The sequence below is a fragment of the Silene latifolia genome, chromosome 3 (assembly GCF_048544455.1).
Source record: "Silene latifolia isolate original U9 population chromosome 3, ASM4854445v1, whole genome shotgun sequence".
Taxonomy (NCBI): Eukaryota; Viridiplantae; Streptophyta; class Magnoliopsida; order Caryophyllales; family Caryophyllaceae; genus Silene; species Silene latifolia.
In genome coordinates, this window is record NC_133528.1 from 37,208,117 (window position 1) to 37,226,622 (window position 18,506).

The window sequence follows — 18,506 nt, forward strand, 5'->3', positions numbered from 1 at the left end:
TTTATAGCATATTTTTGTATTTTTGGTCCATAATGAACAATATTAAGAAATCAAGTTTAATTTTTGTCAAAATGTTAGTGGAGACTAAGTTTTGAGTCCTAAGAAGGTTAGGGTAATTAACTTGTACATAAATATGAATTTATGTAATTATTGTGATTTTAACAAGTTATAGTCACGCAAATCCATAAAAACCGATAAATATACGATATTGGCTCTTAAAAGGCGATTTAGCATAAAATTAAGCATGTTCATACATATTATAATGCTGGATTTTATTTATGATTGTCGTATTTTCATTTTATATAATTTTTGAATTATGTAATTTTACTTAGTATGGCCTTAGTTTTTAATTGGTATTACCCGAAATGTTTGGGAATATCGATTCGGTTATAATTATTGTGATCTCGTATCACCGTTTTGTAATTTAATAGATTTAAATTTTAATTACAAATTTATAATAGGATATTATGTAATTCATTTTGTAATTTAATTATTCCGGAGTTCCTTGAAGACGGTGCCATTCGAGAAGCCGGTCCATCAAAGAAAGTGTTGCCTTGAAGTGCGTGCTAAGACCGAAGTTCAAGGGACCAAAGGAGTTGGTTTCCGAATTTGTAATAGTTTATTAGATTTACTATTTTAGGAAGGCCATACTAGGATTTTATTTTTATACTTTGCATTTTATTTATATATTGCCTGCATCGCTAAATCGCCAAAACTAAACATGCATTTTAAATCGAGTTTATCGACCGTGTCAATTACTATTATCGTAGTTCACCACTTTAGTTCACTTAAAACGTGATAGATAATAACTTGACATGACCTCTCGCTAAAATAAACAATTGAGACTTAGCCTTACCAAAAAGTAGAAACCATGAAAACCTATTTCGTGAGGGAGTACGCTCAGCCAAACCGGGGTACAAACCTTGTTACGTAGGGGAAGTGGGTGATAAATGTCTATCCACCGAATTCATTTTTATGAGGGTTGTATCGCCAAAGCGTGCCCAAGTTAATGTGAATTTGGATCATGGACACATTTATTCGAAATTTGGGTTGAACTCAACAAAAGTATTCTCGACCATAGCCGGATGTGTTTTGGGTTAAAGATAAATATTAATGTAATTTTATCGACCAAGAGTTCTAAAAGTAGAATCGATTAAAGAGTTAGTCCACCGAGTTATATTGATAAGGGTTGTATCGCCAAAGCGTGCCCAAGTTAATATGAATTTGGATCTTGGAATCATTTATCATAGTTGGGTAGAGGTCACTATGTAAATGTTTTACTTGTTTACAAGTATTATTATAACGATAAATGTTAGTTTTTCATCATTCCGTTGTCGCATCGTTCGATCGTTCTATTTTCTTTACCTCTATTTATACGATATCATTTCGATTATAGTACAAAATCTCCATTAAAACATCGTAACTTGAGACAAATATGAATTTTTCTTCTAAAACCTCATGTTATCCATTGGAAGGATCTTTTGTGAAGAGTATAGATAAAAGTTATTCATGATCAAAAGGGTTTTTGATTCTTGACTAACATATCTACTTACAATGAATTGTTTCTCATATGCTTAATTGAGTTAAGTACTATGAAACGTTAAATCATTTTGGTAACTAGATTTGTAGGAAATCAAAATTGACCAAATTACCGCAACCACTTCAATGAAAGTTTTGAGACTAAACGAATGAATTGAAGAGTAGTCTTCATGAAATTCAATTTTGCTTATCTAAGCAAAGACTCATTGAAATAAGTGGGAGCATTCTCTTAACCGTTAAGAAAAGGACGAGGTTCAAAGAAGTAAAATTAGAATGGAATTGATACAAGGTAACGTTAAAAGTAAAGTTATTGAGAATAACGATACTAAACCTATCAATCCCGACCAATAAAGTTTCCATTGTCTTAAGTGTTGGTCGCTAGAAAGGAAACTACCCCAAATTATTGAAGAATCAGCAAGTTAGTTGTAGGACATCTAATGAGACCTTCTTCTTTAAATGTTTATTTGATTGACGTAAATTTTGCTAGTACTGCTTCGTCAATATTAGAAACCGGTGGTGGTTTTCATCATTGTATTTGATACATAGGATGATTAGAATATGACGACTAGCAACAAATGATGTTGAGAGATAGAGTCATTGTGTACTCAATCTAGTTTTGGGTTTAAAGTTGTACTTAATTATGACTATTAAGTGCATAAACTCTGAATAAGAATATAATCTTGTTAAGATAACAAAAGAGGTTTCACTTTTGTGACCCTATACACCACGATTTGATGTATGGCTAGCCTATTATCAAGGTGAATATATTCTAAACCAAACTAGAATGATACATCATGTAGATGATGCAAGACTCAAATTGGTAACCCAAGATTAAACCTTAAATTCTGGAATGATGAACGCAAAGAGTTATCGAGTACTCTTGAAACAATTAGATTGTTAATCTTATCGTATATGCGTATCTTGTATTCAAAGCAAGATGTCTCGTGCTTTTTGGTTGAAAAGGAGATCGAGGTTGTAAATTATTGATCCAAAATAGGTTGATCATTTTCTTTTACCAACGATTTAAGTTGACGCTAATGTGTTCACTTAATAAGGTAAATAGAGAAATCTTTGAAGAAGTTCAAAGAGTTCAAAGAATCACGATTTAGTCGTGATGGGATTATCAAAGTGAAGACTTTGATATAAGCCAAAGGAAATGTGATATAGTATCACTAATTAATCTCTCTTCGCTCGCATTATGGGATATGTGTGGTTGGATAAAGAAATCAGACGCTATTCGATATGGTTTGGATTTCAATCAAGTTACTTTGAGTTACTTGATCCTTTTGGGGATTTTATCATTTTGTCTAAATTATTTTTCCACTAAATCTAAAACGAATCATATGAGATATGAAATGGTAGGGTACCATGTTTGTAAGTTTTCAAAAGAAACAAATGCTCATTTTTCCTTACTATAATCACGAATATAACGGGTTTGTGGCTCGTGAAGCTGTCTTTCTAGAATACAAGTTTATTTCTAGAAGACAGAGTGGGAGAAATTATTCAAGAGCCACAAAGAATGTTATGTCGCAAGAAACTGGTCTTTCTTGGCTACATGAGACGTTTTGTGTAAGACATTGTTTCTTCAAAACCTAGGAGGTTAAAGTCATCACTTGTTGAAGATGATGAATTAGTGTTACTTTTAGAAAGTAAAGAGCTTGCAACTTACAAAGAAATTGTTTGATTCAAGTTAATTACTTCTAGAAAGTAATGAACATATGACCTACATGAGAGTGTTTAAGTCACAACTCAATACAAGGCTTAGAGCCATGAAAATCCGAAATAAATTCCAAGTGAATTGTTAGATATCAAAGCTTGATTGGTAGCAAAGGGTTTTGCACTAGTTGAAATGCTTAAGTCGATTTGGATCTTCTTAGGGATTGTGTTTCATTATAAGATATATATAGCGAGTGAATCTAAAACCCACTTCTTCAATTAGAAGGAATGTATTCAATACATGTCTTGAGTTTTGTAGATTCTTGCCATCCTAAGATAATGTGAAACTTAAGAGAGGGTCTTAAGTAGGACATCAATGAGTTGGAATCAATGTTTTGATCATGTTATAAAACTTTTCTCGATAGGTCGAATAGTTGTGTTTATACATAAAGTTTAGTGGGAGTTACGGTAATTTTAATTAGTCTAATATGTGGATGACATATTGATCATTGGGAATGATTTAAGACTTGGAGATATATAATACATCTTTAATATCCAGATTTATGGAGATAAATCCACATGATATTAGCGTCAAATAAGAAGTCTTATGTTGATAAGATTCATGACTAGTTCAATCAAGTTGAACATATTTGATTGATTCCATTTGCTTCCACTGCCGGATCAATTAAATGAGTAATGATGTATAATACTTAATATACTTTGAGTATGATGAATTGTTTCAAATCGAATTTAAGTAATAGTTACCAAATAGCCATATTGATTATTCTTAAGTGCTTGAAGAAGCATTACAGATGCAAAGTTAAGTGTTTTTGCAATTCACAAATTTGTGTAAGGGCTATGTTATTTAAGAAGTGGATTTGCTAGAATTGTTCTAGGCAATAAAGAACAATGAGAGATGCTTACAACGGAAATTGAGTACACTTGTAATCATGAGATGTGCAAGAGGATGGATCCCGCACACTGTGAAAACAGTGGGAGCTATTCTAAGGCTAGAGAGCTTATGTCTAGATTGGATCTAGACACGTACTCAGAAAGTTTCGTAATGCAAATGTATACATTACAAAGGAAAACGAGTATGTAGTAATGTAATACTACGTATTTATGAGTCTTGGGGTACTCTATCGAGTAGGCCTTACTCTGTCGAGTAAGGGCGTGTTGTGGAATAAAATAGTTTCTGACCTGTTGGGTACTCGATCGAGTAACGTGGGCACTCGATCGAGTACCTTAGCTACTCGATCGAGTAGCCAGTTTACGGGGGTTGTTTTCTCGGGTTTTGTTAATAATGCGATTAGAGTATATAATACTTCCGTCATTGTTCCTAAATCACTTTTCAAAACCTAATCACTGCGAGAAGAGAAAGCAAACTACGTTATTAGCTTTAATCGCATTGTTGGCAAATCCCGGAGCTTGGAAGGTCGGATTTCACCTTTCTTTACACCGTTGTGATCCTTGCGTCGAGGGTAAGACCTATATACCGTTTTTATGATGTTTCTTTAAAGTTGGTTAAACCTTAATTTGGGGATAGGGGGTTTTTGTTGTTTGTATGCTTGGTAGTGATTATGTGTTTGTATATTAGGAGGAGGATTCGTAGAGGAAGCTTTTTGATATCAGCTGTGAGATCGTCTGATTGTTGTGCTTTCCAGGTAGGGTTTCCCTACTCAGTATTACTTACATAATGTGTGGTGATTGTCTTTGTAGTTAGTGTGGTTGATTGATTCAGACGGTTGTGATTATACATTGTTGATAGATTCAGACGGTTGTTGATATTGTGATTGTGATTGTTTGTCTATGGTTCTCGAGATGCGTTCTCGGCTGAGTGGAGTCACTTGCGGGAGTGGCTTCACGCCCTAGTTTCGCCCTTCGTGGAACCCGCCACGGAAGGGGATGTGCACATTAATGGGACAGGGTTATCGCTCGGTATGATGAGCGGGGATTTGGTGGGTACGGCTGCGGTGTAACACCCCCATACTCCAAGTGCCTTACCAGGACCACTCAGGTATGAAGATATTACCATCTCGGTTGCCCGAGGCATGATATTCATAAGACAATAGAGAAACAACTTAAAAAATATAACTTTAGTGAAAAGTACAACTGAAACCAAATCCCAAAATACGGGTACAAGTTCTTAAAACCAACTGTCTACTAAAATACTGAAATGTCATAAAACTAAGAGACTACAGCGGAAGACTTCTATCGTCAGACGGTGGCACCTCCCAGCTATCCCAGTACTCAACTCAAACCTGCTCAATTACTGCTCACCATCCCCGAATGGATCACCGCAGGTTTACAAAACAACAGCCGGGGTCAGTACTAATCACACAACTCAATATATATATCAACAATAAGATAAACAGACAGCTTAACCGTCACACACACATACATCCACACCAATCCCAACAATCTCAATCATTGACTGTCCACTGGACCAGTCCTGCCAGTGGGGGACCGCAGCCGTTCCCACCTAAGCCCCGCTCCTCATAATGAGCGATAACCCTGTCCATTAATGTGCACATCCCCTTCCGTGGATGGTTCCACTAAGGGCGAAACTAGGGCGTGAAGCCACTCCCGCAAGTGACTCCACTCAGCCGAGAACGCATCTCGAGAACCAGAGAACAATCAATCACAATCACAATCACAGCTGTCACAATACAATTACTATATCAAACAATCAATCACAACACATCAACAATCACCCCATTATGGGACTAATACTGAGTAGGAAATCCTACCTGGAAAGCACAACTATCAGACGGTCTCTACAGCTGTCTCAAAAAGCTTCTTCTACGAAACCTCCTCCTATCACACAACATAAAAATGCTACCAAATCACAAACTACTCAAAAACCCCCAAATCCCTAGATTAGGGTTTAACCAACTTAAAGGAAAGACAACAAAAAGGGTACATAGATCTTACCCTCGACGCAAGGATCTCGACGGTATATCAAACTATGAAAACCGACCTTCCAAACTCCAGGAATTGCTAACAATGCGATTAAGATGATGAACGTACTTGCTTTCTCTCTTTGACAGAAAATTAGGTTTTGCAAAAGTGTTTAGAATGATGACGGAAAAAGGTTATATATCTTAATCGCATAATTAACAAAACCCGAGAAAACTCCCCGTAAAACCGGTTACTCGATCGAGTATCTAAGGTACTCGATCGAGTACCCCCTTACTCGATCGAGTATCCTAGCTACTCGATCGAGTACCCAACAGGTCAGAAACTATTTTAAAACGCAACTTACCCTTACTCGACAGAATAAGGCCTACTCGATAGAGTACCCAAAGACTCATAAATACGGAGTATTACAGTCTTCCCTCCTTAAAAAGAACTTCGTCCCCGAAGTTCAACCCATACTCAAAAACAAACATACTAACTCGATCATGACACAACAACGTGACTAAGAACTCAAAACAAAACTCCAACCCAAACATGAACTCGTAACACCAACTCCACTAACTATTCCTACCTCCACAACATGGCTCACGATATCGTATTGACTCCATTATATCTCTCTCAACACTAATTCCATACACTACCAACTAGCTCCATAATACATCATCCAGAGCCAATCCAATATCAAAATACCCCTAACATCAAACGGAATGTTACATGCGGTCCCCCACTAATAGGGCTGGTCCAGTGGACAGTCGGTGACGGAGATGGAGTGGAGTGGATGGTTGTGTATGATTGTATGAGTTGTATTGTTTACTGTTCTGTTGGTTATATAATTTATGTAAATAGTACTGACCCCGATTATTGTTTTAAAACCCGCGGTGATCCATTCGGGGATGGTGAGCAGATATTGAGCAGGTATGAGTTGAGTACTGGGATAGCTGGGATGTGCCACGATCTGATGATAGAAGTCTTCCGCTGTAGCTTAGTAGTTTTCATAAACATTTCAGTTAAATCAGTAAACAGTCAGTTTGAGAATATGTATTCGTACTTTTGGTTTTGGTTTTGAGATTGTAACCTTTCACTAAGTATTTCTATTTAAACGTTGTTTCATTATTGTTTATTTGATTATCATTGCCTCGGGTAACCGAGATGGTAATATCTTTATACCTGGGTGGTCCTGGTAAGGCACTTGGAGTATGGGGGGGTTATAAAATGGTATCAGAGCGACGATCCTGAAACCTGTAGGAGCTAATGCAAAGGCTTGGGAGACGTCCTAAAGTCGCGAAATCGCCCTATAATTTTGAACCGGTCACATGGGGGGTGTATGTCAAGTCGTATGTGTTGTTTATCAGCTTGTGTGTGGATGTGATGAAGTAAGTCATAATTGTTGAATGCTTGGAGTAGAAGGCTGAGAATATGAATGAAAGATTGATGAGATATATAGAACTGTGTTGGAATAGAAAAGCATGTTGGATGATTACTATGTGGCGTTTGATAATATGACATCACGGTTTCGTTGATTATATGAAAAGCTTGGTAGAATTGCATGCTTAGCTATATCACATGTTGCGTTTATAATGTTGCTTAGTATGATGGGAGATGTGAGATAACATGCGGGTAGTTTATGCGAGTCAGCATGACTCGATCGAGTAGGGGGGTACTCGATCGAGTAGGTGAGATACTCGGTCGAGTGTGTTTAACTCGATCGAGTGAGTATTTGACGATTTTGAATCCAGAATCGTGTTTTTGGGCACTCGATCGAGTACCTCGGGCACTCGATCGAGTAAGGGGTCACTCGATCGAGTAGCCGGGCTACTCGGTCGAGTATGTTAGAGGTCAGAAGGTCTGTTTGGGTTCTGGAGTCGAGACACTCGATTGAGTATGTTGGGCACTCGATCGAGTAGCCTCTTACTCGATCGAGTAGGTTTGGGCACTCGATCGAGTGTATGCTGGGCAGTCTGTTTTCGTGTTTTGAGGTTTTAGTGCGTGTGTTTATGTCTACCCTTTCTTATATATAGTTTCAAGATGCCGCCCAAGAGAAACGCGTATTATGCGAGAGCTGAGACCATGAATATGGATGATATTGTTAAAATGTTGGAGCACCAAGATGCTCTTACTGAGGCCTTAAAGAAAGTGAATAAGGATAAGGAGGTTGATCACTCTAAGATCAGTCTCTATATAGTGAGGTTTAACCCAAAAGAGTACACGGGAACCGGGGAACCAAACCTTCTTGACAACTGGCATCGTGAGATGGAGAACATTCTGGACCTGGTTCATTGTCCTGATGAGATAAGAGTAGAATAAGCTGCGTTCTACCTGAGGGACGCAGCTGGCAAGTGGTGGGATACGGTGAAGGTGAGTGCTTGGGAGATGTATGCGAACCAGGGCTTACCTGCTATGCCTTGGGACGCGTTTCGGAGAGCTATGAGGAAGGAGTTTGTACCGGAACATGTGAGGAGTAAGCTGAGAGAAGAGTTTGATGGGTTTAAGATGACATCTGATATGTCAGTTGCTGAGTATTACAAGCAGTTTAATGAGAAGCCCAGGTATGCTGAGGATATGGGTCTGAGTGAGGAGAACCTGGCGCTGAGGTTTGAGAGAGGGTTGACACCCAAGATTATGGATAAGTTACCCGTGGGAGTCCTTACCGATGTTAAGGAAGCTTATGAGAGGGCTGGGAGAGCTGAGAGGCTGGTTGAGATGGCTCAGGAGAGAGTGAGTGAGAAAAGAATGGCTGAGAGTGAGGGTGGAGGCCAATCTTATCACAAGAAAGGCAACCACAATCAAGCTAAGGGGTTTTTTTCTGGGTCAGGATTCAGTGCTGGGGCTTCCATTGGGCGTGGCCGTGTGAGTGGTAGTGGTAGTTGGGGGATGACTTGCTATGGCTGTGGCGGTGTAGGCCACAAGAGACATGAGTGCACGAGTGCACCGGGAGCTTTCCAGGGGTCGGCTCGGGGGAGCTATTCTCAGGGACCTGCACAGAGTTATGCGAGCAACAGACCAGGTGGGTCATGGTCTAACCAGGGAAGTCAGAGCTATCAGGGTGGAGGTAACCGTAATGGCGGTAATTCTTATCAGAAACCAGCTACGAACAACAACAACAATCAGGGGTCGGGTGCTAAGCCGACCACATCAGCCAGTACTGTCCAAGGAGGTGGACAGAAGACCAGTGGAAAGTTGTTCATGATGGACAAGAAAGCAGCTGAGGAGGATGCACATGTTATCACTGGTACTTTTCTTGTTAACGGTATTCCTACCTTTGTTTTGTTTGATTCGGGGGCGTCTCAGTCGTTTGTATCTTCGAGTCATGTTAAACGGTTGGGTTTGAGGGTATATGAGTCTGTAAGTGTGAAAGTTTTTATACCTTCGGGTGAGTCTGTTTCATGTGGAAGGTTGTTTAGAGATGTATCTATGATAGTTGGGCAAGTTGATCTGCTTGTAGACTTGCTAGAGTTTCCTTTTGACGGTTTTGAGATGATAGTCGGGATGGATTGGTTAGGAAAGTATAAAGCTAAGATAGACTGTCATCAAAAGAAAGTGTCTTTGAGAGGGCCTAAGGGTGTTAGTGTGTCTTATCGTGGGTTTCTAGTCAAACCCAAAGTTAAGTTGATTGCAGCTGTCACCTTGAAGTCTTATCTGAGGAAGGGGTGCCCTTTGATCTTGTGCCATGTGAGAGATGACCGGATAGAGAGTCCGACAGTTGATCAGATACCAGTGGTGGGAGAGTTTGCAGATGTTTTTCCAGAGGAGATTCCGGGGTTGCCACCGAAAAGGGAGATAGACTTCACCGTTGAGTTGAAACCGGGGACGGGGCCAATCTCTAAGGCACCGTACCGGATGGGTCCTAAAGAGATGGAGGAGCTCAGGAAACAGTTAGATGATCTGATAGAGAAGGGATACATTAGACCTAGTGTATCGCCGTGGGTAGCACCAGTTCTTTTCGTGAAGAAGAAAGATGGGAGTTTGAGGTTGTGCATAGATTACAGAGAGCTGAACCGAGTTACGGTGAAGAATAAGTATCCTTTGCCAAGGATAGATGACCTGTTTGATCAGTTGAGTGGTGCATCAGTCTTTTCCAAGATTGATGATCGAGGCCATTTCGTGTTCACAATTAAGCATATGTGGTCGTTGGTCAATGGTCGATACAAAACACAATTTATACTTCACAAACAACTCTACAATTAGTAAAGAGGCAAGTAAAGGTCGGATCCCAAGGGACTGGTATTGAAATGAGAATTCTATTGTAACTAGTAGTGTCTAGAGGGTGTCACAAATTGGGTTGATGTAGAAGGTTACTAAACTAAAATAACAATGAAAATAAACTAGCAAGATGAATAAAATAAGGGGTGTAAACAATTGATTAAAAGCACTAGGGTGTCATGGGTTCATAGGGGAATCATGGGATATGATCATACAAACATGTTCTCAAATTATAAGCAAGCAATTATTGTTGTGATGGATTGAGTTGGGTTATATCTTACAATCCTAGGAAAGTTTGGGTCCCGGAGCCGAATCGATTAGATTGTACAACACCTACAAGTCGACTTAATCTTTCCTACTCAACACATGCATGGTCTAACAAGACTCGAGTTGGGTTATGTCTTACAAGTCAAGTTGAAAGGATAGAAGATGATAGTAAATGCAAGGATTCATAGGCTTAGCATTTCATCAAATATAACATGTGCATGTATTAAGATCAAAACAAGCAAGCAAATAAGATATGAAAGCATATTGATTTAAGCATGAATCATTCCCCATGTTGGTTTCCCCTAATCACCCATTAAACCCTAGCTAAGAGACTACTCACTCATTATCATATTGATCATGCTAGAAAGGTTGTCAATCATACTAACATAATGAAACATGATGAATAAATGAAAGTAATTAACAATAATTAAAAAGGGATTAAGAGATTATACCTACTAATGATTCCAAAAATAAAGCAAGAATAATAGAAGTACTTGAATCCTAGATTGAGAGGTTGTCAATCTCCCAATAATAACCCAAATAATCTTCAATTACTCAAAATAAAGGAAGAACAAGAGAGAGATTAAAGAACTAAAACTTGGATTAAAACTTGATTAATACTTGATTACAATATTAAAGAGAGATTTGATTGATATTAACTACACTAATTATTGATAATAAGAACATGCTCCTCTAATTAGACTAATGGGGTATTTATAGTGAAAATTAGGGAGGATGCATTAGGGTTAACTAAGGGCTAAACTAGTAATTACACTTTTTAAGTTGAGCAAGGAGACTCGGTATTTTCCGAGAGAAGGGCTTCTCTAATCGTAGCTTGAAGAATGAAAACGTCTTTGTGCATCTGAAATCCGTGCGGATGGGAGTCGGGACGGCCGGATCTTGGCTGAGGAATCCGAGCGGATCCTTGGGCAAGACGCTCGGATTGGCGAGGGGGAATCCGAGCGGATTCCTTTGAGGGACGCTCGGATTGGGCTTGACGGACGGGCGGATTGTGTACAATCCGTTCGGATTGTCCGCAGCGTCAATTCTTCTTCTTTTCTTCCCTTTTCTTCATGAATTCCTTGGGGATTTCCTTGGGGACTCAAGGATCCTTTCTCAACAATGCTCTTCTACTATGCTATGTACAAAGGCCTTCTAGTCTTGTCTCTCCTTGATGCTTGGTCATTGAATACGATCAATTTAGCCTCGTTTTGCCATGAAAATGCAAGATTCTTACTCCTTTCCTACCAAGGGATCAAAATCTCAAAGAATATGCAAAACAAAGAACTAAAGATAAGAAATTACCCAAATTGGCACTAAAAAGAATGGCAACAATGGTAATTCGGGGGCTAAATATGCGCCAATTATGGTCACATCAAATATCCCCAAACCGAACCTTTGCTCGTCCCGAGTAAAGAGGTGACAAAGACTAGGACCAATACTAACCTAACCTAATAATAATAACCGATATGAGACAATTAGCGGGTCTCACTCCGCCCCTTCAACTCACAACAAGACAACCATGAGGTAGGATGCCTTCTTGCAAGGCAAGGTGGGTCTTGCCAAAATGGCGACACATCCAATCATTAAGCACACAAAACAAACACATAATGGATGCATCTACAAAAAGAATAGCCACTTTCCTCATCTAAGTGGCGGAAATTATCTACAAGGGAAGCAATTCAAGGGTAAACAATCCTTCATAGATGCAATTTGTTCAAACTACTAAGCCTAGAAGGATACCAATAAATCACCTCCAAAAGGTGTCAAGCTAGGGTACCTTTGTCCTCAATCGTTAAATGCTTTTCTCAAGAGTAGACTCCCTATGGTGTTAGAAACACTGGAGGATTGCGGAATTCCCCCTCTTGCCTAGACAAGAAGAAGGGTCGTCCCCTCTCTACCATGCACAAAAATGGATAGGGTGGATAAAGGGATCAATAGATATTTGAGTTTCACTTTGGAAGTTTGCTTTTGTTTTTGTTTTTCCCCCAATTTCATTGGCATTTGACTTTTGAGAACACTTTCTTGCCATTTCTTTTGATTTTTGGCATTTCAATACTTGACAACTTTTTGCATTTCTTTTTGAACATTTTCAAAGTCACCCCAATTAGTAACGAGGGTGCCTTGTATTTGAAGCTTTAGGAGTTCTATTTTTTTGCTCCTCTTTTCATTTGATGCATTTTTGCAAACTTTCTTTCATTTTTCATTTCATTGAACTCAAATTGATTTCTTTTTGTGCCCATTCCCTTTGATGACAAAAATGTGGTAGAACATGGATGAATGATGGAAGTATGCATGGTTTCAAGGGTCACCTTGGAATAAACGGTAGCCAAGGAGTTATCACACCACAAGGTACTCTTGACTAGGCCTTAAACCATGGGTCAAAGGATACTAGCATGACACATCCTAGGGTGTTTTACAAGCATTCTAACAAGCAAAGTCTTAAGAATAAAAAGCATCTACTAGGGCCTATATACACTTATCAAGCTTCCCAAATAGACGGTTTCGCAAAATTTTTCTAACATGCAACTACATGCCATGATGCAACTAACATATAAACATCCTAATGCAAATGATTCTACCAACTAATATGCCAAATAAACTAAATGCAAGTCCTAAGTTCACATTGTTGTACCGCATCAATCAAAATAAAGCCACATAGTCATTAACATAAAGAGGAAAAAGGAGATTGGAAAGATCATACCATGCGGTCTTCAATATCCTCATGTCTCGGATGTGGCATAGTCAATCAAAGTGAACAAGGATAAACAAACACAATATATACAAGACAATATATACACAAAGGAAATGAACTTGTTTTTGGTTTTTCAATTTTCAAATTTTTATGATTTTTGAAAATTTTCAATTTTTATGGTTTTTGAATAAAAGTTAAGTGTTAGAATTCCCATCCCCACACTAATATGGGCATTGTCCTCAATGGCCAAAATGATGGAAATTATGCAAAAATGATGCATGATTTCTATACTAAATGCAATTCTACACTAAGCTATACTACATGATGCATGGTTTTTTGTTATGACGGAGAGGATAATTTAGATTACCTCCCGTTGTGTATGCATTAACTTCCCCAAACCAAATAAGACACTATTGCTAATGTCAAAGCATGGGTATAGTTCATGCACACACTATGCTATGCATGAAACTAGATTGTCATTTTGGATTTTACAAAAATGGGAACAAAAAGTAAGAACACCTCAATGGAACCGAGGTGTGAGTCCTTTGATGTTGCTAGGACTAAACTAACAATGATCAAAATGAAATAAAATACAAAGAGATATAGACAAACCATGGGAGTGTAGGAGTCTCCAAGGCTAGTCTTCCATCATGCTATTATCATCATCACTTCCCTCATGAGAAGTGGGCACATTGCCACTTTTCTTGGCACTTTCTTTATCACTTTCTTCATTATCTTGCTCATCATTATCTTCACCATCTTCACCATCTCTTTCTTCATTTCCACTTGATTCTTCCTCAATATTATCATCAATTTCTTCATCATTTCCAACAACCTCATTGTCTTCCACCACGTCCCTTGATGCACGCGGAAACAAGGCTTCTTTATCCGCCCAACTAGGCAAAGGACAAGATGCATCAAGGAGTCCTTGCCTAGCTAGATGTAAGAGGGGAGGATATTGAGCCAAATATGCATTCTTTCGATCTTCATAAGCTTGCTTGTGCATGGCTTGCATAAGAAGAGTTACATAGTCTTTCCCAATTTCAACTCCTTGTGGTTTGAACTCTTCATACACAAAGGGGTAAGGCAGTATGACAATGGAAGAGGAGGGGGTTTCATGATCACCCTTTTGTTGTTGAATGATGTACTCGGCTTCCTTGGATAGGGGAAGTAAATAGTTGGTCCGGTGGACACTAAGACGACAAATCTTTGCGGGTAAAGTGAATGATCGAGCCTCACTAGTAAGCCACCCATACTTGGTGTCAAGGGGATTGTGAGCAACCCACTTAAACTTGTTAATCATGATGGACATATCAATAAGATGGCCACCTTCCTTAGCCTTGTACTTGCTATCCTTATTGAAATTAGGATCAAAGTGCTTGGCTAGGACCGTAACTAGGCCACCATTAACAATAACGGTTGTACCCTTCTTCCCACTATCTACATGGAGCCATCTATCAACCAATAGCCTCAAAGAATTGTAAGGCTTGGTATGGATTCTTCCAATATTCAAAGTTGATTCAAGGAGAATAAAATCGAGTCCTGTGAAATGATTGGTGTCTTTCCTAGCAATTATGGTATTTCCCACAACTTTTTGCCATACTCTTATGCCCGGATGATGGACCAAAAGAGCACGACAAGCACGACAAGCATGAAAACAAAAATCGACTCAAAGGTGAAGATTTTGTGCTTGGTTTTGATTGTTGTTGAAGATGGAGTGATTGATTTGTTGTTTGAAGGATGGTTTGATTTGATTTTGGTGGATTTTGTTGAGGGTTTTTGTTTTTGAGATGGAGAGGATGAGGGTTTTGATGTTGTGGGTAGTGTTTATGAATGAATGAATGAATGAAGGTTGGATGGGTTATAAAGAAGTTGAGATTTTTCAGGACGCAGGGGCAATCCGTGCGGATTGGGCGCAATCCGTGCGGATTCTACAGCTTCAAAATTTTCAAAATCCCGCCTAGAGACGGGCGGATTCTGGGGAATCCGCTTGGATTCTTCTGTGATGGGACGGGCGGATTTTGTGCAGGACGGACGGATTCTAGTCCAGAGATTTTTCTTTGTTTTTCTCAGCTGCAAAGACGGGCGTCTTCTCCACAAGACGGACGGATTCGTTGAGACGGGCGTCTTTCCAGAAATCCGCTCGGATTCTTTGACAGTCAAGAATTTTGCAATTTCAGCTCAGCCCAAGACGGGCGTCTTCTCAGCAGGACGCTCAGATCTTCTTCAGACGGGCGGATTCTCAGGAATCCGCTCGGATTGGTCCTTGTGTACACGGATTCAGTTCCATCCGTGCACAAACGCATTCCCTTATCATTCTTTCTTTCTTTCTTTCAAATCTTGTGTTCTTCATTGTGGGGGCACTACTAAGGCATGAATAGCCTAGGCAATTGCCATCCCCACACTAAGGTAAAGCACTACACATCAATTAAAATTGTTAATCCCTCCCTCACTTCTCTCTTTTCATGACAATTATTTTGATCAAAGTAAATAAAAATCCAAAAATGACAAAAAATGCAATACAAAAAAAATTAAATGTAAGTTAGGGAGTTAGAAATATTTACAAATGGTGGTTTAGGGAGGACTCCACCAAACTCTCATTCTTGATGAGATGTCAAGGGGGCATGTTCAAGGTGTTGTTGATGTTGCTCAACACCTTGAAGAAGTAATCAAAAGCTTGTTCATTGTTATGGTAGAGGTCCTCAATAGACCGTGGCCCTTGTTGTTGATCATGATCGATGGCATGCCCAATGTAGGGATTAAAGATCCCTTCAAATTCGTCGTCCCAAAGACCACAAACTTCATTGAGTTGATCATTGAAAATCTCTTGCTTAGATGGAGACAACTCTCCCAATTTCTTCTCTTGGCCAATGAGGCCATCTTCTTCTTCCTTGGTTGATTTTGATGAGCTTTGCAAGCTCTCCTTGTCACAATTCACTTGCTCTTTGAATGGAGCATCTTCAATTTTCTTCTTCCATTGGAGTTCCGATTTCTTCCTCTCATCCTTCCGGCTATAATGATCAATCATGAAACATGGCTCATGCAAACGAGGAGCTCTCATGGTCTTGTCAAGATTAAAAGTTATGCTTTCATCTCCCACTTCTAGAGTGAGCTCTCCATGTTTCACATCAATCACCGCACCCGCGGTGTGTAGGAAAGGTCTTCCTAAGATGATTGGAATGTTGGAATCTTCCTCCATATCAACAATGACAAAGTCTACCGGGATGAAAAACTTCCCAATTCGCACGGGGACATCTTCCCATATCCCTAATGGTGTCTTCGTCGATCTATCGGCCATTTGAAGAGTGATATTGGTGCATTTAAGCTCTCCCATTCCCAACCTTTTACTCACCGAGTACGGCATGACACTCACACTAGCCCCTAGATCACATAAGGCTTTGTTGATCGTTGTGTCGCCAATGGTACACGGTATTGAGAAGCTTCCCGGATCCTTTAACTTTGGAGGTGAACTCCCTTGAAGTATTGCACTACTCACCTTAGTGAAGGCGATAGTCTCAAGTTTCCGGATTGACTTCTTCTTTGTGAGGATATCTTTCATGTACTTTGCATAGGCCGGTACGTGATTGATTAATTCCGTGAAAGGAATTGAGACTTCTAAGTTCTTCACAATTTCCATGAACTTTCCAAGTTGATCATCAAATTTGGGCTTGGCTTCACGACTTGGAAAAGGAAGTCTAATCACAATGGGCTCCTTTTCTTTGGCTTTGTCTTCATTTTTCTTTGAACTTTCTTCTTTTGATGATTCCCCTTCTTTGGGGCTTTGCACAATTTCTTCCTTTTCACTAGCTTTCACAACTTCATCCTCAACTTGCTCCTTCGGTGCCTCATATCTTGTACCACTTCTCAAGTGAATGGCACTAACCGTTTCATGTCTAGGGGGATTACTTTGAGGTGGTAATTGCCCCTTTTGTCTTTGTGAGCTTGAAGATGCTAGTTGAGTCAATTGTGTTTCCAACATCTTGGTGTGAGCTAGAATGTTGTTGATGGTGGTATCTTTTGCTTGGCTATCTTTTTGCATTTGAGTGAAAAATTCTTGTTGATTCTTTTGCATTTGGAGGACCGCTTTTTGGACATCAAAACCTTGGTCATTGTGGTGATTGTATGGATTTTGATTTTGGTAGCCTTGGTTTTGATTGTAAAAGGGTCTTTGATTTTGATTTCTCATGGGTGGTGGAGTGTATGTTGTTTGAGGGTTTTGAACATTTTGGCTTTTGTATGAGAGATTTGGATGGAACTTGGTGTTTTCATTGTAAAAATTTGAATAAGGGGTACCACTTTTGTAAGCTTGGAAAGCATTAACTTGTTCGGTTGTTCCCCTACATTCACTTGAGTCATGACCCAAGGTTCCACAATTCTCACATATCCCGCTTGGGATTGATGAGGATGCCGTCATGGCATTGACATGATGCTTTGATGATTTTGAGTTTTCCTCAAGTCTAGCCATAGCTTGTTCAAACTTCAAGTTGATTGTGTCAATGTGAGCACTAAGTTGAGCACCCAATTGAGTAACGGAGTCCACTTCATACTTTCCTCCTCTAGTAGCCTTGCGAGGTCTACTATATTGTGAATTATGGACCGCCATTTCCTCAATCTTGTTCCATGTTTGATTGTCATCAACTTCGGTGAACATTCCATTTGATCCCATATTGAGAATGTTCCTTGAATCTTCATATAGACCATTCCAAAATTGTTGCACTAAAAACCATTCGCTAAGTCCATGGTGAGGACATGAGCGACAAATACCTTTGAACCGCTCCCAAGCTTCATACAAAGATTCTTCATCCCTTTGCTTAAAACCCGTAATTTGAGCTCTTAGCATGTTAGTCTTTTCCGGTGGGTAGAATTTTTTGTAGAAAGCTAGAGCTAACTTCTTCCAAGAATCTATTCCAAGGGTGGCCTTATCAAGGCCCTTCAACCATTGCTTTGCGGTGCCGATTAACGAAAAAGGAAATAAGACCCATCTTATTTGGTCTTGAGTCACGCCCGTTTGAGAGATAGCTTCACAATAATCGCAAAAGGTTTCCATATGAGAATGAGGGTCCTCACTAGGCATTCCCCCGAATTGGCTCCTCTCAACTAGTTGGATGAAGGCGGACTTGGCAATAAAGTTTCCGGTAAGATGTTGTGGTGTAGGAGTACCATTTGGTAAATCCTCCTCGGTGGGTATAGAGTGTGACGAGAATTTAAGCATTGTAGGTGGATTTTGTGT

At 39.4% G+C, this 18,506-nt stretch overlaps 1 non-coding gene across 1 annotated transcript; it reads left to right on the top strand.

Moving 5' to 3' along the window:
* Positions 1-18,009: 18,009 nt before the first annotated feature.
* On the top strand, positions 18,010-18,116 carry LOC141650560 (small nucleolar RNA R71). Its single transcript, XR_012546585.1, has one exon. It is a non-coding gene; the product is annotated as a small nucleolar RNA R71 (small nucleolar RNA).
* Positions 18,117-18,506: the final 390 nt, after the last annotated feature.